General features: G+C 35.8%; 1 long non-coding RNA gene across 8 annotated transcripts in view; it reads left to right on the top strand.

Moving 5' to 3' along the window:
• Window positions 1-22437, top strand: part of LOC122219091 — a 203863-nt gene that overhangs the window by 4941 nt on the left and 176485 nt on the right. For 7 of the 8 annotated variants that reach the window (XR_006202254.1, XR_006202259.1, XR_006202253.1 and 4 more), the window contains exons 2-4: window positions 713-946; window positions 12478-12582; window positions 14527-14573. This is a non-coding gene — a long non-coding RNA (uncharacterized LOC122219091). Of the gene's footprint in view, window positions 1-712; window positions 947-12477; window positions 12583-14526; window positions 14574-18240; window positions 18308-22437 lie in introns of those variants that run through there. The other variant, XR_006202256.1, reaches the window with a different exon arrangement.

Genomic DNA, 22437 nt, shown 5'->3' with positions numbered 1-22437 from the left:
TGGTAATGAGACTTACCATGGTGACCACTTAATAATATATATAAATGTTGAATCACTATGTTGTATACCTGAAACTAATGTTGAATAGCACGTCAACTATACTTCAATAAAAAAAGAAAAAAATCTTCAATGGGTGCTAATTTCTTTTTTTTTTTTTTTTCAAATTTTGGGAGTAGCTGCTTGCCCTCATATTACTAATTTTATCTCTCTAATTGTTTTAAATTCACTTCCTCAGCCTTCATAAAGCTTCTCCTTGGCCTGTTATAGGAAAGAAAGGGGTACATAGTAGTTTCTCGGTTTGTTCTTCAATGAGAGCAAAGGAAGGTGCCCAGGAGATACTGGATTGTGGAGTTCATTGTTTTTTTTTCTTGTTTATGTAAATTGTGATTGAGACATGATATGTGATTATTATGAGGTTATTATATTCATAATAACAGGAAAATACTATCATTGTAAAAATCAAACAAAACAATACATAGAGTTTTAGGAGATGTTTATATATTCTGGACACAAGTCTTTTGTCAGAAGAATGTTTTGTGAACATTTTCTTCTACTCTAGCTTTGCTTTTATGTTTTTTAATGATCTCTTTTGATGAGAAGATTTTAATTTTGATGAAGTCTAAGTTCTCTATTTTTTCTTTATGATTAGAGCTTCCTGTGTCAAAGAAATGACTTCAAGTTCACAAAAATGTTTTTCTGTATTTTCTTCTAGAAGATTAAAATCTTTAGCTTTCATGTGGGAAGAGGTCATCAGGGGACATGACCACTGATTGACTTGTAAGCTGGATCCAGACAACCAGAGGCATCTCACCACCTACCTTCCCCTATCCTTGGAATGTGTGCTCATCCTACCCATTCCCATAGTGGGAACCGTTTTGAAGGATGCGGCCTTGAGAGAACAATTTGTAGATGAGACTGTCTGGATGGAATGCATTACTGAACCCAGGTAAGGCTTCTATATAAAGATTCTGGAGGATGGGTGTGGAGGTCTACTCTTCTCATGGGCAGACAAGCCTCCTGTGTAATTTTCCTTTCCTATTAAACCTGCCGCCTACCAATCTGGAGTGGTCTGTCTCTTAGACTCTCCTTGCCCTCCATTCAGGGGCCAATTTCAGATTTCAACTGAGAAATTCCTGAATTTGTAAATCAACAGTTCATGATCTATCTTGAATACATTTTAGCATTTGGATATGAGGTAAGTGTTAAGGTTTATCTTTTTTCCCAATATGGGTATCTGGTTATTTCAGCAACTTTTGTAGGAAAGACTTTATTTCCCCAATTGAAATGCTTTGGTGTCTTTGTCAAAAATCAGTCAACTGTATGTGTCACTCTATTCTTTTTTTTTTAAATGTTTGTTTGTTTATTTATGTATTCATTTTTGAGGGAGAGAGAGAGAGAGAGGCAGGGAGAGGCCTGTATTTTTTATTTAATTTTTAAATTTGAGTATAGTTGACACACGTTACATTAGTTTCAGGTGTACAGTGTAGTGATTTGACAAGTTTATATGTTATGCTATGCTCACCACAAGTGTAGCTATCATTTGTCACTACACACTGCTGTTACAACATCATTGACTGTATTCCTTATGTTGTGCCTTTTATTCCTATGACTTATTTGTTTTGTAACTGGAATCTTATATCTCTCACCCATTCACCCATTTTACCTATCCCACACACCCACCATTCCTTTGGAAATCATCAGTTTATTCTCTGTATTATAGGTCTGATTGTCCTTTTTGTTTGTTTAATCATTTGTTTTGTTTTTAAGATTCCACATATGAGTGAAATCATATGGTATTTGTCTTTCTCAGTTTGACTCATTTTACTTAGCATAATACCCTCTAGGTCTATCCATGTTGTCACAAATGGCAAACAAAACAAAACTCAACCTTTTTATTGCTGCATAATATTCCATTGTGTATATCTATATCTGTATCTATATCTATCTATATCTATCTATTTATCTGTATCTATGCAACATCTTTTTATGTATTTGTGTGTCAGTGGACACTTGGGTTGCTTCTATATGTTGGCTATTATAAATAATGCTGCAATAAACCTAAGGGTGTATAAATTGGTAGCATTTCTATAAACTAATAATCAAGTAGCAAAAAGAGAAATATCTCTATGCATTATAATATTTTTGATGTTTTTGTAAATGGTACTTGTATTTCAATTTCCATTTTTATTTTTTGCATAGGGAAATACAGTGGATTTCTGGATATTGATTTTCAATCTGTGATCTTGTTAAATACTCTTATCAATCCTAGTAGATATTTTGTAGATTCTTATGATCTTTCTGTGAAAACAATCATTTCATTTGCAAACAGAGAGAGTTTTATTTCTTTTATTTCTTTGTCTTGCCATGTTATACTGACTAGTACTACAGTGAAATGCTGAATAGGGGGTGCCTGTTTGGCTCAGTCAGTTGAGCATCTAACTCTTTTTAGATTTTGGCTCAGGTCATGATTCCAGGGTCTTGGGATTGAGCCCCATATTATTGGGCTGTATGTTGAGTGTGGAGCCTGCTTAAGATTCTCTTTCTGTCAGGCTGCCTGGGTGGCTTAGTCCGTTAAGCATCTGACTTTGGCTCGGTTCATGATCTCATGGTTTGTGGGTTCGAGCCCCACATTTGGGCTCTGTGCTGACAGCACAGAGCCTGGAACCTGTTTCAGATTCTGTGTCTCCCTCTCTCTCTCTCTGCCCTCCCTCCCTTACTCACACTCGGCCTCTCTCTCTCAAAAATAAATAAACAGTAAAAAAAAAAAATTAAAAAAAAGATTTTCTTTCTCTCAAGACAAATATGTGACTTCACTCATATGAGGACTTTAAGATACAAAACAGATGAACATAAGGGAAGGGAAGTAAAAAGAATATAAAACAGGGAGGGGGACAAAACATAAAAGACTCTTAAATATAAAGAATAAACAGAGGGTTACTGGAAGGATTGTGGGAGGGGCGATGGTATAAATGGATAAGGGACATTAAGGAATATATTCCTGAAATCATTGTCGCACCATATGCTAACTAACTTGGATGTAAATTAAACACTAAATAAATAAAAAAAAATTCTCTTTCTCTCACTCTGCCCCCTTCCCTGCTTGTGTGCTGTCTCTAAATAAATAAATAAATAGTCCTTTAAAAAATGCTGATTAGAAGTGGTAAGGGCAGACATTCTTATCTTCTTCCCAATATACATGGGGGAAATGTTCATCATTTATCATTAATATATTAACTACAAGTTTTTCTTAGATCCCTTTTATTAGTTTGAGGAAATTTTCTTCTATTCCTAAATTGCTGATAGTTTTTATAATAAGTGGGCATTTAATTTAATCAAATGTATCTTTTCAACTACTGAGATGGTTTTGTGATTTCTTTATTCTGTTAATGTGGTGAATCACAGTAATTGATTTTTGGATGTTAAAACAATCTTGCGGTCTTGGAAAAACTTCCAAGTCTTGGAAAAACATCATAATTAGTTTCGATGTATTGTTTTTTAAAAAAACATCTATTGCTGACTTTGATTTGCTATTTTTTGTTAAGGAGTTTTACATTTATGTTAAGGAGTGATATTTGTCTGAAAATTTCTTTTCTTGTATTAATTTGTGAGTTTTGGTATCAAGGCTATGCTGTCTTTTAAAAAATGAGTTTAAAAATTTTTCTGAAGGGTTTTGAGAAATATCAATGTCATTTCTTTTGTGAATATTTGATGGAATGTACTTGTGGATCTCTTTGGAACTTGAGTTTTCCTTGTGGGAGATTTTTAAGTACAAATTCTTTACTCAAATAAAAAAAACCCATAAACAGCAACACCAAAACACCATATATTGGGCTTTGTGGGATTTCTGTTTATTCTTGTATCACTTTTGGTAACTTATATCCTTTAAGGAATTTTTCCATTTAATCTTAGTTTAATTAACTAAGAATTTAATCTTAGTTGTCAAATTCATAGTCATAACGTTAGTCATAATATTCCTTTCATGTTCTTTTAATGCCTGTAATATCTTTGTGATATTCTTTCATTCTTGCTATTGGTTTGATCAATCTAGGTAAGGATTTTTCAATTGTATTAATCTTTACAAAGAATCAGCTTCTGAATGACTTGGTTTTCTCTATTATCTATTCTTTAATTACTTTTAGCCTTTATATTTATTATTTCCTTCCTTTCCTTACCTTGGTTTAACTCACTCTTCTTTTTCTAGTCTCTTAATGTAGAAGCTAAGAAAATTAGTTTAAAACTTTTTTTCACCAACAATGTAAGCATTTAGAATTATAAATTTTGCTCTAAGCACTATTTTAGCTGCACCCTATACATTTTAGTATTTGTATTTTCATTATTGTTTAGTCAGAAATATTTTGTAATATCTTCGTGGTTTCTTATTTGGCTTATGCAACATTTAGGAGTGCACTTCTTAACTTCGAAAATAAGGATTTTATATGTTCTTTTAAAATTGACTTTTAATTCCGTCATACTCAGGCTTATAAAACATTGTATGATTTCAGTCATTTGAAATTTATTCGGACTTATTTTATGGCTCAGCTTATAGTCTCTGTGGTGATGTTATGTGTATGTTAAAGAGAATGTATATTCTGTGATTCTTCCATGTTATTTGCTTGACAGAATTGTTCAAATTTTTTATACCTTTGCCAATGTTTTGTCAACTTTCTGTCAATTGTTGAGAGAAGGGTTAAAATCTGTAACTATAATTTTAGATATGCTAATCTCCTCTTTTGGTTAGGTCAATTTTTGAGTCATGTATTTTGAAAGTAAGTTATTAGATATATACTCATTTAGAATTGATGTCTTCTTGATGAATTGACCGTTATATCATTATATACCTCTGTTTGTCCCCAGTGTTCTATGTTCTGATGTTTACTTTGTATGATTTTAATAAAGCCACTCCAGCTTTCTTTAATTAATGTTTGCATGGTATATCTTTTTCTGTACTTTTACTTTTAACCTATCTATGTCTTTATACTTAGTGGGTTTCTTATAGATAGCCTCTATCTATAAGATATACATATCTTATAGATAGCCTCTTGCATTTTTGTCCAGTCTTTCTCTGCCTTTTAATTAGGATGTTTAGATTATTTACACATAATGTAATTATTGATGTGCTTGTTTTTAATTCTACCATCTTTGTATTTACTTTCTATTTAATCAAGTATCCTTTTGTTTGATTTTTTTAGCACTTTATGATTTTCAGCATCCAAGTTCTGTGCATGTGATGGTAAATTTATACCTAAGCATCTTACTAGTTTTTTCTGGAGGGATTGTAAATGGCATTGTTTCTTTAATTTCAGATTTGACACGTTTATTTTTAGGATACAGAAATGTGATTTATTTTGTGTTTTGATCTTGCTTACTCACCTATTAGTTATAGGACTCTTTTGGTAGACTCTGGTGTTTTCTGCATAGATGATCATGTCATTTGCAAATAGGAACACTTTGTTCTTTCTTATCTGTATTGCTTTTCTTGCCTTTTTGAAGTAGCTAGACCTTCCAGTACTATGTTGATTATTAGTAGTGAGAGCATCCTTCTTTAGCTTCTCCCTACCTTAGGGAGAAAACATCCATTCTTTCCCTGTTAACAGAAGAGGGATCATTTTTGGGGAATGGAAGGTGAGCATAAGTGGTATGTGCCATTTCTAGGCCTGGTGTACAAAAACTTTTAATGTACTATCCTAGCTCTCAATCTCCATCCACTAGTGGATGGGATGGAAGTATCCTGGGGGGGGGGGTGTCTCTGAATGACGAGGTGGGGCAGAATGCAACCCCTTCTCCTTCTGACTTGCATTAGATGGTGATATAAATGAGAAATAGCATTTTACTGTGTTAAGTCACTGATACTTTGGGGCTTATCACTTAAAGGAACTAATTATTTACCTTAAGTAACACATCCTTGAGTGATTTAATCTCTGGATGTTTGGTTTTACAACCTGAAAAATGAGGATAATTATATCGACCTCACATATTTATAGAAAAAAAGGAAATGAGACAGCATTTGCCAAAGTGCTTGCACATTTCCTGTAACATGAGGTACTCAATAAACATTTGTTCAGTCTCCTGTTTGCTGAGCATACTCATATGTAGATATACTAATGGGTTTGTTATCTTCATATTGAACTAAAAGGTATTTACTAGTGTTTGTGTCTTTGAATATTTAATCCATCCCTTTAAAATGTATTCTTCAGCAATAAAAGTGATGAAACAAAATGTAAACCTCATATATACTGATCAGAATATTATGCATTTGTCAGTCCCCCTAACATAGAATTCATAGTCGAATTTGACTTTAAGGACTGTTTTTAAGAAAATTCATACCACATGTATTACAGGTTATGCTCATGCCTTTCTTGTATCTTTTGGAAACACAATTATATGAAAAGATGAGGAGAAAAAGAGCAAGGAAGTTTTCCCCATCTATATAAAATTTATGTGGAAAGCAGATATATGCCTTTTTTTAACCAAGTCACTTCCATTCATTTACAAAGTCATTTTGAAGGGATTATTGTTTAGAAGACAAATCCAAAAAGATGTCTAAAGGAAGAAATGGTTGAGATTTCTTTGACAAAGCTAAGGGATTTAGGTGATGAGTGAGGATGGGGGTGTGGTGGAGTTTAGGTTGGGGCTGAAACCTTCAAGGTTGAAAGCAGAGGATGGCCTGTGTGGGAAAAGGCCTTTTCTTGGGAAAAGGAAGTAATTTAGAGAACTGGGTGGCAGGAAGGGGCTATGACTTATGGGCAAAATGATTTTACTATTTTGGAGATGATAATATAAATTTCAGATATTGTTATAATATCCTAGATAACTTCTAGAGTAAAGAGAATTTAGAGAAGTTTCTCAAACTTGAAGGTTTGTCTAAAACTTATGTTTTTAATTTGAGTCTTTTATGCTATTAAACATAGACACTATTGTATAGCTCGCACACTTTTGTTTCTTTGAAATCTGGTTAGTTTACTGGTTTGGGCTTTTACCTTAGTACTTTTGCTGACCTATAAAGGAGAGCCTCAATTTTTGTTATGTTCAGAACACATTCTGTTTCTCAGATTACTACAAATAATTATTATAAATAATACTCAGGTTATTCAGTGAAGAACAAACATTGATTTTCCTTTTTTAAAAAAGTTTATTTATTTTGAGAGACAGAGAGAGAGAGTGGGACTGGGGCAGAGAGAGAGGGAGACAGCAAATCCCAAGCAGGCTCCACAGTGTCAGTGCAGAGCCCCATGCAGAGCTTGAACTCAAAAACCACGAGATCGTGACCTGCGCCAAAGTCAGATGCTTAACCGACTGAGCCACCCAGGACCCCGACATTGCTTTTCCTTTTATTGTGCAGTGTGCTGTTTCCACTCCACCCCTGGCTGTTAAACTCATTCAGCTTCCGCAAACCTTTTTTAAAATGTGCGTCTTGGATTGGGCAATGCATTAGCTATAGAATTCTGCCATGCTTCAGACAGACAGCATATGATGAGATAAATTTGTACCATCTATTTTTTTTTTACATAAACTTTTTGTTTCGGTATAATTTTATATTTATAGAGAAGTTGTGAAGATAGTACAGAGTTCCTGTATATCCATCACCCAGTTTTACCCATTGTTAACATCGTACATTACAGAGTACATTTATCAAAACTAAGAAAGCAACAATATTCATCACTATTAACTAAACTCCAGAACTTAGTTGGATTTAACCAGCTTTTCCATTAATGCCTTCTTTCTGTTTCATTGCAGGACACATCATAGTTAGTTGTCACATTTTCCTAGTCTCCTCTGGTCTGTGATAATTTCTCACTCTGTTTGATTTGCATGACTTTGATGGTCTTGAGGAGTACTGGCCAAGTATTTTGTAGAATGTCTCCTGATCTTGGTTTGTCTGATGTCTTTATCATGGTTAGACTGGGGTTATGGGATTTGGGAAGAATACCTTCTCATTACCTCACATCAGAGTACATCATATCCACATGGCATTACTGGTGATGTTAACCTTCATCACTTGGTTAAGACAGCTCTCTCCAGGACTCTCCACAGCAAAGGGACTGTTTTTCCCTTTCCCTGCTCTAATTTTTGGGAGTGAGTCACTAAGTGTAGCTCACCCTCAAGGGTAGGGAATTAAGCGCCACCTCCTGGAGGGGAGAATATGTGTATGTATTATTTAGAATTCTTCTGTGGGGAAGATTTGTCTCTCCTCTACCATTTATTCTACTTATTCAGTAATTTATATTTGTACTTATATGTCTGTACATTTATGACTCAGTCCAAAGAAAACCATAGCCTCTAGTTTTGGGACAATTATCTTTATAAAAGTGCTGTTGATGCCTAGTTACATTATTTGTTTATCAATATAGACTTATGAATATTTATTTTATACTTTTTAATTGAATACTGCATTATTTTGCTGCTTAAATTGTTCCAGCATTGGCCATCAAGAGCTCTTTCAGTTGGCTGTTGATACATTGTCTCTTTTATCACACTATTTTCCTTTGTCCAGAATGGACAGGCTACACCTCTTTGAAGGGTGTTGGGGAAAAACAATCTGCTCTGTGAAGTATAGATAAGGTTTTTAGTCAATAGAGAGTCTCTATTGCCAGCAAATAAAGCCTTTTAATATGAAGGACACCTGTAGAAGTGTTGTTTACTTTTCAGCTGAGAATAATAAAAATGAACTTTATGAAGTGCCTTTCATTTAAGTGAGCTGGTGCCTGAGGTTAAATTAGCATATTAAAAAAAATGAAATGATGTTTTTTTGACCCAGCTTTAATGATATTACTGAAGTACTCAATTCTTCAGGGAAGATCTGGGCTTGTTCCTGTGCTGTGCACACAATTTTCTTTTAAATCTTCTGCAGTGCAATGTGCCTTTGTGGCAGACTCAAGGGAATGAGCATTTAAGCCATCTGCAGGACTAAGGTTTCCTACTGGGCTTCCACCTGGGGAAGCATTGCTAACTCAGACCACTTGGCTCTGCTCTAGTTCCAAGGGCATGTTCTACAAGAGGGAGGTTTGCAAGTATCTTTTTTGGGGGGTGTGGGAGGCTCAATCTACTTCGTGCTGAGAAGCAAGAGGTAGTGTGTTATAATGAAATGGAGGGGCCAAGAGTAGAGACTCCTGTGAATGCATCTCAGATCTATTGATGGTTGGCTGTGTGGCCCTGAAAAAGACACTCTATGCCTTTGGATCTCAGTTTCCCTGTGTTACCAGGACTTCATTATTTCTGACCATCTCTCAGATCTAATGTCTTATGATTTTTATGCTACAATTTTATGGTGGCTGGAAGAGGGGTATGTGCATATATTTACAATTCAATTCCAAGAGTGAAGTAGCCTCTAGTTTTGGAGAAATTATATTTGTAAATGGGCATCTATTGATGCCCCATAAAAATGCCAATGTTTCTTGACATTTATATGGCACTATTATTTTTCAAATTTACTTTCACCTTAATTTTGTAGTTTCAACATTAATTTTCTGTTTTTTACTTTGGACACATAATCTTTCTATCAAACATACACATTTATCTGTTCACTTTAACTCTCATGTTGATATTTAGCCATGTCTCTCTTTCCTTGGCTGGTTTTCTCCCAGTTTGTCACTTGTCATGGGTGGTGTGTGGTCTCTCACATTTATGCAAATCTTGAGATTGCCTTTGTTCCATACTATCAATTTCAAGGATATTTGCATAGAGAATAGTCTTGAAAGGTAGGGATTGGGGAAGGGAGGCATGCTTATTGTCTAGTATGATAAAGATAATGCCTGCTTTGGAGTAATGAGCAGGATGCTTAATGCCCATTACAAAATATTTGAGTTCCCTAAACTCAGTATGCAGCCTGTAATGCACTCACTGCATGTGAGAGTCAGCTGACCTTCTTGGCATCACTCTGTGTGAATTTGGGCTTGGAAAATTGGTACAAGAAAATGCTAATACGCTACTGCTATTGCTATAGTAAAGTCCTTACTCTCTGACTCAGGAATCTCCTGTTTTCTATGTGGTTTCCATACAACTGTGGCACGCTTATTTGTTAGCTTATAAGTAGGATAAAATAGCATATTTTGAGAGTTAGTTCTTTGTACTATACTTCCCTTGTGAACTTTCAGAGGGTTGTGTACAATCACTAGTTTTGCGGGGTTGTCCTCTCTTTATTCATACTTACCTTGAGCTTGATGTGGTACCATCAAAAGAATTGAGAACTTGGATTTCCAGAGAATTGGATTCAAGTATACATTTGGTCATTTTCCAGCTTTGTAATGCTGGCGAGTCACTTAATATCTCTGTACTTCTTTCTCTTTTTAGTGGAGATGACCTGCTTCACAAGGTTATTATGAAGGTAAAACAAGATTTTATATACCTGTGCTACCCAATATGGCAGCCATACATGACTGTTTAAGTTAAAACTAAATTAAATTAAAAAATCATTTCCTTTAAGTTAAAACTAAATTAAATGAAAAAATCATTTCCTTGGTTATACTGGTGCCATTTTTCAAATATTTAACAGGGGCTTTGTTATGTTTCTTTTAAACTTGATGAACCCTTTTAGTTGCTAAGCTATTATCAGTCACAGTCCCTTCTAGAATATAGTTAATTAGATTTCACTATTTTCCTGCAAAATGTTGAAAGAGTCTATAAGGATTAGTAGCACTAATCAGAATTTGAAAGGGCACTGATACCTCTGTAAATATTATAGGATTATATTTATTTTTTTTTTCCTTTTTAAACTGCCACAGGTGAGGTACTTCAAATGTAATAGGAAAGGCAAATAGTTTCACCTCATATAAACTCCAACCCATGGGTCCTAGATGCTGGAGTGCTGGGCGGAGGATTTAGAGGCGGTGTCTGGACTCAGTCCAGAGTTATGACTGATTATGATAAATCACTAGCAACTAGCCTAGATTGATATCTGAAAATCTTAAGTTTTTTTTTTCCTAGAAATAAAAAAATTAATAATTATCTTTCTAAATGGCAGCAAAGGTATTGAGGACTATCGTCTTGATTCAATCTAATTTCAATTCCAGTTCTGCCTAGAGAAAAACAAATTCTTCCAATCACCATGCTTATGAACTGAAGCTCTTATCAGAAAACTGATAGAATTGTGACCCTTAATGCTACTTTTTTTATTGTTTATAAGAATCACAGCAAGGAAGTGATGTAACTTTCTTCCCTTCCATAACAGCACAAATAGTAAATAACAGTGGTAGTGGTTACAAAATACATGTATGTAAAATATAAAATTGTCTTCCAGGGTGGAAGATGATATAATTCTACTCTCACTAGGAAGTTCAAGACTCTGAGCTGCTTTTCACAAAATGCAGTCAAATTTATTCATGGTCTACAGTTTGAGCTTGTTAATAAGCAGTACATAAACACTTTAAGACCCAGCACATATTAATTATGTGTGTGTGTGTATATATATATATATATATATATATATATTTACTGGAAAGCAAACTAACAACAGTTCCATATTGGGGTACCTGTTGAATGAAGACTGATGACAAAATACAAAGAGAATAAAGTAACATCTGTTCCTGAGTCTGATATTTAGGAAAGCAAAATATTAGTGCTTTTGGCACAAATGGTAACTCTATGAACAGATGTTTTACCTTGTTATACAATATAATGAGTACTTATAGAGTAATGGAAATACACCAAAGTCAGATTGAGTCAAATTTTAAATATGCCGTTGTGAGATGAACTATGATTACAATTTTTTTTCCTTTCCTTTTTTGTTGTTTACTCTATCTCTTAACTTGGCTTGGAAAGAAATGGTTTCAGTGACATGTTTTCGGCACATTTGACAAGAAATTATGGGAAAAGAGTATCTGGTTAGGGCATGAAAACATTTCCAGAAGAGCATTCAAGAGTTTGACTTCTAGAATGTTTGCCTCTCAGTGTTCATCAAACTTGTTGGAGTGCAAGGTTTCTAGTATAGTGAAGAGTAAATATGATGTGTACTCTGTGGTCAGAGTGCTAGGGGCTCAAGACCTGTCTTTGCTGCTTGCCAGTTCCTTGCCTTTGAGGAAGAAACTAGGCCTACATAGTCCTCAGTTTCCCTCATTTGGCTGTTGGAGATGCTGGGGGCAGGATGGACCGGAACACTCATTTTCTTCCCCGCAGTGTCCCATGGAGGCATAGTCGGGGGGTGGTTTTCTGCTTTCCTTCCCAGGAGAGAACAGCAGCATGTTCAGTAACAGTTTTCCACCTACTGAAAAAACTTGAGAGTGTGAGATTGGGGAAAGCCTGGCATTTGTGCCCACCCCCTCCCCCAGCTCACAGACCTGCCAGGGTGCAGGAGAGGCTGGAGCTCTCATGCTCAGGTTGTCAGTACACAGACCATCAGACCACATAAGCCTGTCCCAGCTACATGTCAGTTCTCTCTGTTCCAGCTTTATTGCATGACACTGGGTGGAAAGGTCAGCATGGTCATTCCCTGGTTATTTTCAGTCCAGGAGAGAGGGACAAAAAGTGCATTATTTTTTTTACCAGGTGGAAAGTGAATTTGCCAACCAACTTGAATAAAGCAGATGCCTCAATTCCAATTTGGTGGCTTCTGATTGTTGGAGGAGTAATGGAGCTAACATGTAGAGGCAGGTAGGTCACACTTGGCACATGAATAAGTCCTGTTTAGGTACTAGTTATGATCAGTATGATCATGATTATTGTTATCATTATTTTCAATTGGTTAGATTGCAGAAAATTGGCACTAGTACTCCCAAACTTCCAGCATGATTCAGTATTGCTACCTGATTCACGTGGTTGTCATGATCATCAGTTTAGATAACATATCAATTTGCTTTGTAAAGTGTAAAGCACATTATATAATAGTGATGATAATAGAGTATTTAGTGTTTTTATGTGACACCATGGGGTGATATTCCTTGCCAGTTTCTCACTTCTCTCCTGGCTTTTCCAGGACAATTTCAAAGTCTTGGTCAAATAACACAGTTAGACATTACAGCGGAATTAGTAAGTATATTGTTAATTTCCCAACATGAATAATTCATGGTAAAGATATTTCATAAACAGGCCATCTCTTAACTCTCTGTTGAAACAAAGCTGTCATGGTTCTGGGCTTATGCCTGTTGTGCTATTTTAAAAGAATTTGGAACATTTATGTAAGAACCCAAGATTGTGAATAGAATTTGGACAAATGTAAATAGTGTTTTAGTGTTAACCCAAACCTGGATTGAACTCCTTTTGCTTTAAATATCTGCTAGTTCTCTTTCTAAGACAAAGTATATTCATTGAATGGCCAGGATAATTTCTTATTCTTAGTACTGTCTTATAGTCCTCACTGGCCTTGTCCTAATTTATTAACTCAACAGATAGTTATTGAGCACCTATTTTGTGTAGTTACTGTTTCACCTGTTGGGGATGTAGTATAAATAAAGAAAACAAATAAACTATACCTTCCACAAGTTTATATCCTGTTCCTAGCATAATTTATTTAAAATGAAATATTAATTGTGATTCCCTTAGAGACTTAAAATGTACTTAAAAGTACATTTTATATAATTCCCAGGATACTGTAATTTATGGGAAATGTTTTAAATACATACATACATGCATACCTCTTTATTCTTTACATGGAAACACTCCTTAAACCTTTAGTGTTTATAGAATTATTAATTTGACCATATTAGTTTGATCAACATTATTTGCATATTTATCATATAATCTCCCATCAGGAGAAAAGTAAATAATTGTTTTCAGCCTAGATTATACCACCGATGTATTTGACTTGATACTTTTAAATAAGAGCTTTATGTTTTCCTCAATATCTTTCAGTCAGTGAAACCTCCTTATTCTAGGGGCACCTGGGTGTCTCAGTCAGTTAAGCATCTGACTCTTGATCTCAGCTCAGGTCATGATCTCATGGATCATGAGTTCAAGCCCTGTATCTGGCTCTGTGCTAATGGCATAGAGCCTGCTTGGGATTCTTTCTCTCCTTCTCTCTACCCCTCACCTGCTTGTGCTATCTCTCTCTCTCTCTCAAAATAAATAAACTTAAAAAAACCCTTAAAAATAAATCCTCCTTATTCTAGAACTTGAGATATATCTATCTATCTATCTATCTATCTATCTATCTTTGGAAGAATATCTTTAAAAATATATTTATACTTTTATATATTCTTTGAAAGAATATCTTTAAAATCCAACCAGGAGAATCTAGCAATAGGGATATGTGTATGTGCCTAAGTTAGCAGCTCTTATTTCAACATGTTGTAGAAATTAATTATGCCTTAGGAAGGAATTTTCTTTCTGGGTTTTGCTAAATTCAATTGAAACAACAAAGAGTTATATGTTAACTCTTTCCTGGCTCAAGTCCAGGAAAGATGAAAGGGAAAGATATTCTTACCAATAGTTTAAGATCATCAAACCTGGATTATTTATAGAAAACAAAAGATGAATTTGCACCAGTTCTTGTACATATTAAAGACGTTTCTGAATTTGCAGTGCAGTCTGCCATCCTTAACTAAGCTTCTCTTTCATATGGCTTCTCTCTTTCTCTCTCTTTCTGCTTTCTCTAATCAGATAACACAGACTTCACACAGGGAGGCTCAGGGTGTGAAAACTTCATGGTAAGTAGAATATAACTAAATTATTTGATCTGCTGTTATTTTTAGAACTTTCATATTTCATAACCTTTCTTTATTCCATTTATTTTCCCAGGAGAGAAAGCTCAGGCTCTTAAATTCTGCATAGTCAGATTTCAGACTGGTCTTTATAACCTTAAAAGCCCTTTCTCTGGAAGAGAAACATAATTAAACTGAAGACACAAATTAGATCCACCAGTCTGACAGGGTTATAGTGCACCCAGACCCCTCCCCAGGGCTGACCTATCACTGGGTCTTCCTTTCCTCAGTCCTTTCCTCACTTCTTTGCAGTGTATCTCCTGAGAGCACTCCCCAACCATCCTTATGCACACAATTCTTCATCTCAGAATGTTTTCAAGAGATCCAGTCTAAGACAGAAGTGGATTAGTCCAGGGCAGTGCCTCCAATCTTTCTTTATTTCTCAAAGACCAGTAAAGGTCAAAACTTTTCTAAAGCACATTTAGAAGGTAGATGTCTTCTAGAGAAAATTGGAGTAGGGACAATTGGGTAATTATGGTGGAAGGAGAGACGAGGTAGATATTTACGAAAAAATGTGGTCTATAATCAAGAGAAAAGAGATAGGGCTTTTGATGTCAAAAGACATGCCATGTTGATGTGTCAGTTGCCCTGTTACAGAGCTTGAGAACACTGACATTTGAGGCCAAACCTACTTCGTTCTCGTTCCTGAGGTATCAGTGGATGTTGCTAGAGGGACATGTGGAGGGGTTCAGTGTGCAGAGGCATCACTCAAGGGAGAAAGCAAAGTTAAGTGAACAGCTTCCTTATCTGTGAAAAATGATGAAGTATTTGAGATGTAGTGGATATGTCTGGGCAGTGTTGCCAGAGATACTAGGGTAACGAGATTGAAGGCACTGGCTTTAGAATTTTAGGTTCAACTCCTGGCTCTGTCCCTTACTAGCTGTTGTCTATGGTTAAGTTACTTGACTTCTTTGAGACCAGAAATAATGGAGATAATGTCAAAGAACAGTTGTGAGAATTAAACAATATACATAATACACAATACAGTGAATACCAAGTATTAAGTACATAGGAATTTATACAATGCAGTAATGTTTTTTGAATACCCATGTGATAGCTTGCATGGAATACTTCGGCCTTTGCAGTGGATAAATAGCTCTTTCCTTTGTTCTAAGACATTGAAGAAGATATTAAGGATATTAAGGAGAGTTTCTTCAATGAAGCTGAGTTAAAAATACATATCTACTCTAGAGTGTAAATTATCCTCTCCATTTCTCATAGTTTTGTTGACTCATTACTTAGGCATATAAATATTTACCTGCGAATTGATAAACATAATTTATGCAATTCAGGAAAATGTCAAAGTTCATGGGAAGCTGTAATTGTTAGACTCAAAAAGTCACTGGGGATTTGCTGTATTTTAATATCATCTGCTAATTTCTTTATCTAAATTTTAAAATAGTGTATTTAGCATTCTCAATGTCAGTTTGAAAAAGGCCCTTTCAAACTAAAGCGGCAAAACTTATGGCTTCTATTAAGCATGATAATTAGGGACGTGAGTGAGAACCACAGAATTTTAAAGCTAGAAGTGACATCAGAGACTCCATGCCTCAACCCCTTTTATGGAAATAAAAGATAAGCTGGTGAAGGGACTTGCCAGAGTCCTACAGCTTGTTAATGAAAAGACTAATAATAGCCATTACCTCCAGACCTAAAGTCCAGAACACTTGCCATTGCACCAAACAACCCATTCAGTCAGTTCCTGAAAAGACACAGACATGATGAGCTGGTGGTGGCTTGAGATCGTCTGTGTACATGGATTCTCCATTGATCAGCTCAGTAAACTACACCCATGCACCTACCCACACTCCACACACAATTTATGTTCATAACAACTTAAAAGAGAAATATGAATCCAACGTGAAAGTATAGTTTGGAAATGGAATCAATGCAAATTGTCTTTGAAGTTTACATAAACATTTCGCTCTTTGACAGTAATAAAGTAGTGCCAGGTTTCTGGAACTAGAAGAATATTTTTGCCTGAAGAAAAAAGGATTGGATTTACTATGAGAAAGTTAATGATTATGAAACATGTATTTGTTTATATTCAAAAGTTGTCAACATGAAGTATAATGACTAAAAACTAACATTAACAAAATGGAAAGGATTCTAAAATATACATCTTAGCCCAAAATGTGTACCAAAGTTGTTGTAGAACCAAATGTCTCCATTTTTGTTTTCAAATGTCCTGCCAGGACTTTGACTGACAGATATACATCTAATTTGTACATGTACCACAATATATTGTCATTAAATATCTTAAGGGCTCCAGTGGCTTCCTGTGTGTTTGTAGTGTTTCCCACAACAAACTGTAACAGATTCAAATACCTATATAACCACTTGCCATATCCAGGAGGCACTTTCCATATATCTGTCCTCTATTATATTTACTGCAGCAAAACTTAAAAAATACATCTAATTTTATTCCTTCTATCTGTTTTACCTTTTCATGGTAATTTCTCTGACCACCTACAGTTATTATTCAGTCTCCAGCAATAGCTTTAACTTTTTGAGTCATGACTCCTTTGTGAATCAGTTGAAAATAGAATTTTTCCCCCTAGAACAGTATATAAAACACATATATAACAAAGTTGCATATGATTTATGTTACTAAACTGGAAATTGATTTTGATCATAGAATATTTTATTTATGGAAAAGATAATGTAAAATCTAATAGTGATATTCTGGAAATAATTGAAACAAGTCTAATTTGTACAACCCCCTCCCCCCAAAAAAAACCTCCCAAAGTAAATATTAACTCTCCCCAAATTAAGGTTTCTGATGTTAAACTTGAAAAAGAGGTTGTCATAACAATGTGAACATTTATCTTGGGCACTAAGCTGATTTTGACATTTTAATTTTGATGGCAGCTAGTGCTAAAAAACTATAACTCAAAGGTAGATTGTTGTCAAAGAATATCAGAATTTCCCAAGACTCTTTTTGGTTGAATTTATATAGCATCATTTCCTTTGTCCTCAAATCAATAAGTTTACCTTTGCAAAGCTTGCATTATTGATTTCCTCTATGCCAGAAAAGAAAAGACTGTGAGTCCACATTTAAGTTTTAAAGTTGTCTAAATAGAAGGAATCTGTGAGAGAAGTCTCCAGTATTTCCAGTTATTTTCAGATTTCTTTCTGCAGGGACACTGAGAAGGCCATGTAACTCTTGACTATAACCTATAAAAGCACCTTCCCTAGCACTGCAAGTTTGGCATGGATGTCTGTGTGCAATTCTGGCTTTCCTACTGGAGCTTGGACATAGTTTGATCAACTAGTATGCTTTTGGCTGCAAATAAAAAAGCCCAATTCAAGAAAAAATTATACAGTAAAAAAGTTAATTATCTTACATAACAGAAAGTCCAGAAGTAGAATTAGTTTTGGTCAGGTTGGTGTTGCAATAATTCAATGGTGGCCATCAAGGATCCATGTTCTATATTTCTGCTCTGTTATCCTCAGTGTGAGAGTGTTGAATTTAGACTTGCTACTCTTATGGTTATACAATACCAGCACTATCTGAATCAACATACATTCTTGCTCACCTCCTAAATGAGAGAAAACCCTTTTCCCCAACTATAATTGGACAAATGTAGACCAGTGTCTTCTTTACTTACAGCAGGAGCCAGAGCCATGTCATGTGCTGACTGCTTTCTGTGAAGCAGGAATAACTTGACAGTGAGGTCTGTTATCCCTCAGTCATTGGGTTGGGGGGAGGGTGGATGGGTGGGGACAGCGCTATCCAAACAAAATCAGGATTCTATTAGGAAGGAAAAAAAAGAAACGGATGTTGGGAAGGTAATGTTCTCTCTTGACATCTTCGGTAGTATTTATAATAGCACCTACAGGAAATATATAGAAAGATTCACCTCAGCTAAAAATATCTGCCAATTAACCTAACCCATGAAATAACTCTGTTGAGTTATTCTGGGAAAGGGTATCCCTTTTCTCTAAAAGTTTTGCCTTAAGTTTTATTGTGTTTCAAGAATACTCTTTTGTAAATCCAACAATCATATGAATAGTAGAGAAAAATCTTTATATTCTGTTACACTTTTTTGAGACAAAACTGTTTAAAGGGGAATGGCTTAATACCCTGGCTTTAACAAGAACCACAACACTGGACAAGACATCTTTCTGCATGGTTGGTAGGGGATTGAATCTGAAACATGGACATCATTATTTACAGAATATGTAGTTCTTTCTTTATCAAAGCAGCAAAATGAGATGTGGGCAAAGCATTGCAAGTGTTCCAGTTATACATATAATATCCATATTCTTCCTCATTGAAGTTTTGACCAACCAAGAACTTTCTCACCATTTGCAGATGCTGATTCTTGTGTAGCCTCTAAAAGTGACTCTCAAAATAGGAATCATTTAAAGGTGTCATTAAACAAATACATAAACAACATCCAGAAGTTGGCTGTACCAAACTCTGGATGTCAGCTTCATTCAGTTGTGTATTAAAGAAATGTATGAACTAACAGTTTCTCCATTACTTGTCAGCATCTTGGAGTAGATATGTTTTTATTTTGACAATGACACTGCTTTGGGGCTGATGAGACAATGACACTGCTTTGGGGCTGACTTGACAATGACACTGCTTTGGGGCACAGGGTTAGAACCCTGTGCCATGGGATTTGGTGGCCAAGTCAGACTCTCCTGAATGTCATCTTGACACTTCCTTTTCACATTTAGCTTCCCTCTTCTGCCTTTTCTCTCCTTGGTCTCCTCTTTCTGTCTCTCTTCTTGCTACCTTCCTTGTTCCCACCTTTTCACTTTCTTATTTTCTCATCTCTCTCCTTCCTTCTGTCTTCCCTAATACCTTCCTTGTATCCCCTTTGTTGTTACCATCATTCTTGTTGTAGCAGAAGACTCTTAGCAACAGAATGCAATAGGCAGTACTTTTCATTAAAAATGCTAATAATTTTATTATTTTTGCCACTTTTTAAAAAGTTTATTTGAGAGAGAGAGCATGCACGTGCAAGTGGGGGAGGGGCAGAGAGAGAAGGAGAGAGAAATCCCAAGTGCTGTGAGTATAGAGCCTGCAGAGCCTGATGTGGGGCTCAAACCAATGAACTGTGAGATCATGACCTGAGCCAAAACCAAGAGTTGGACACTCAGTGGACTAAGCCATCCAGGTACCCATCTTTTGCCAATTTTTGATCCTCAGAGGAATGAATGACAGTGAAAGAATATGAGTGTGTGGCTGCATGTGCATGATATTTAATGTAAAACTGATATGTTTACTCTTTTAAACAATGATTACATTGATAACTGTAGCAAAAGAAGGAATCCATGTTCCTTGAGTGTGTTTCACATATTCTAATAAAGTCAGGGTTTGGCCAAGGACTTTAAGGTATTAGAATATCTTTAGACTAAAAGTTCTACCAGTGTCTCTTTTCCTTTAACTAAAAATTTTATTATTTTAAAATTTGTAATAATTTATTATTGTAAATAAGGAAAAACATGTATGGGGCACCCTGGTGGAGTTAGGAGGGTACACATGTAGGATGGCCTGGGTGGGTACTGGAGCGCAAGCAGGGTAAGGTTGGCATTCACATGGGGGCCAGTGGCCTGGCATGGGGGTGTCAGAGATAGAACAGGTTGAAGATGGTATACAACGAAGGGATTATGTAGAGTAACGGCATGGGGTTTTGTGACTGAACAGGGTGAGGAGAACATCCATATATGATCATGGCCTGAGTGGAGTAAGGAAGATGTCTATGTGAGGGAGGTGATAAACCACTGACTTGGTTTAGATTTATCATTTCTTGCCCAGACTATTATAACAGTCCCCTAACAGATCTTCCTGCTTCTAGACAAGAAGCATAGAACCTACTATGTTTTAAGCCAAGGATTTAAGATGAGAAAGTGGATCGTAGCATAGGAGATACATGAGAGAGAAAGGGAATATTTTTCTCCAGGAAGGTAAATCCTTCTGAATACCAAGGAAGTATCCAACCTTGCTAGATAATTTCTCCATCATAGACCAAGCTGTAAAGTGCAATGATGATAACGAACTGGCTAATGAGAAATAGCAGCTGTAAAACAAGATTCAGTCTTACAGCCTCTTTGTAGAAAGCATTTTCTTTTTTTTTTTCAATATATGAAATTTATTGTCAAATTGGTTTCCATACAACACCCAGTGCTCATCCCAAAAGGTGCCCTCCTCAATACCCATCACCCACCCCCGCCTCCCTCCCACCCCCCATCAACCCTCAGTTTGTTCTCAGTTTTTAACAATCTCTTATGCTTTGGCTCTCTCCCACTCTAACCTCTTCTTTTTTTTTTTTTTTTTTCTTCCCCTCCCCCATGGGTTTCTGTTAAGTTTCTCAGGATCCACATAAGAGTGAAACCATATGGTATCTGTCTTTCTCTGTATGGCTTATTTCATTTAGCATCACACTCTCCAGTTCCATCCACATTGCTACAAAGGGCCATATTTCATTCTTTCTCATTGCCATGTAGTACTCCACTGTGTATATAAACCACAATTTCTTTATCCATTCATCAGTTGATGGACATTTAGGCTCTTTCCATAATTTGGCTATTGTTGAGAGTGCTGCTATAAACATTGGGGTACAAGTGCCCCTATGCATCAGTACTTCTGTATCCCTTGGGTAAATTCCTAGCAGTGCTACTGCTGGGTCATAGGGTAGGTCTATTTTTAATTTTTTGAGGAACCTCCACACTGTTTTCCAGAGCGGCTGCACCAATTTGCATTCCCAGCAACAGTGCAAAAGGGTTCCCATTTCTCCACATCCTCTCCAGCATCTATAGTCTCCTGATTTGTTCATTTTGGCCACTCTGACTGGCGTGAGGTGATATCTGAGTGTGGTTTTGATTTGTATTTCCCTGATGAGGAGCGACGTTGAGCATCTTTTCATGTGCCTGTTGGCCACCTGGATGTCTTCTTTAGAGAAGTGTCTATTCATGTTTTCTGCCCATTTCTTCACTGGGTTATTTGTTTTTTTGGGTGTGGAGTTTGGTGAGCTGTTTATAGATTTTGGATACTAGCCCTTTTTCCAATATGTCATTTGCAAATATCTTTTCCCATTCCGTTGGTTGCCTTTTAGTTTTGTTGGTTGTTTCCTTTGCTTGCAGAAGCTTTTTATCTTCATAAGGTCCCAGTAGTTCATTTTTGCTTTTAATTCCCTTGCCTTTGGGAATGTGTCAAGTAAGAGATTGCTATGGCTGAGGTCAGAGAGGTCTTTTCCTGCTTTCTCCTCTAGGGTTTTGATGGTTTCCTGTCTCACCTTCAGGTCATTTATCCATTTTGAGCTTATTTTTGTGAATGGTGTGAGAAAGTGGTCTAGTTTCAATTGTAGAAAGCATTTTCTAAAGAGGGCTGTTTACCTAATCTACCTGCTCTGGGAACCAGCATCTAGTTATTGAAATAAAACTCATTCTTATATAAGCTACAGAATTTTGTGTTACAGAAATTTGTGATGGTAAAAGTTGAAAATGAGAAGTAAAAATTATCATCTCACAACTCTAATAATCACTAGCAAATTTTCTTCCACATTCCTTCCTCCAGCTCCTGCCCCTGCCCCTACACATGCATATAGATATATGAGATAATGCTCTGCCTTTGTGTGTGTGTGTGTGTGTGTGTGTGTGTGTGTGTGTGTGTGTTTAATTTTACTTAATTATAATTACATTATAGTCATCTTGCCAGGCTATGAACTTATCTTTGAAAACATGATTTCTGAAGTTATAGATATGCTATTACTGCTAGAAATTTAGATTTCTCCCTATAATAAACAGTGTTGCAATGACATTTTTTTGTGTTAATTCTTTAAAAAAATTTTTTTTA

The sequence above is a fragment of the Panthera leo genome, chromosome B2 (genome assembly GCF_018350215.1).
Source record: "Panthera leo isolate Ple1 chromosome B2, P.leo_Ple1_pat1.1, whole genome shotgun sequence".
NCBI classification, from domain to species: Eukaryota; Metazoa; Chordata; class Mammalia; order Carnivora; family Felidae; genus Panthera; species Panthera leo.
Note: the sequence above shows the minus strand (reverse complement) of the source record. Positions and strands in the feature narration are given on the sequence as shown.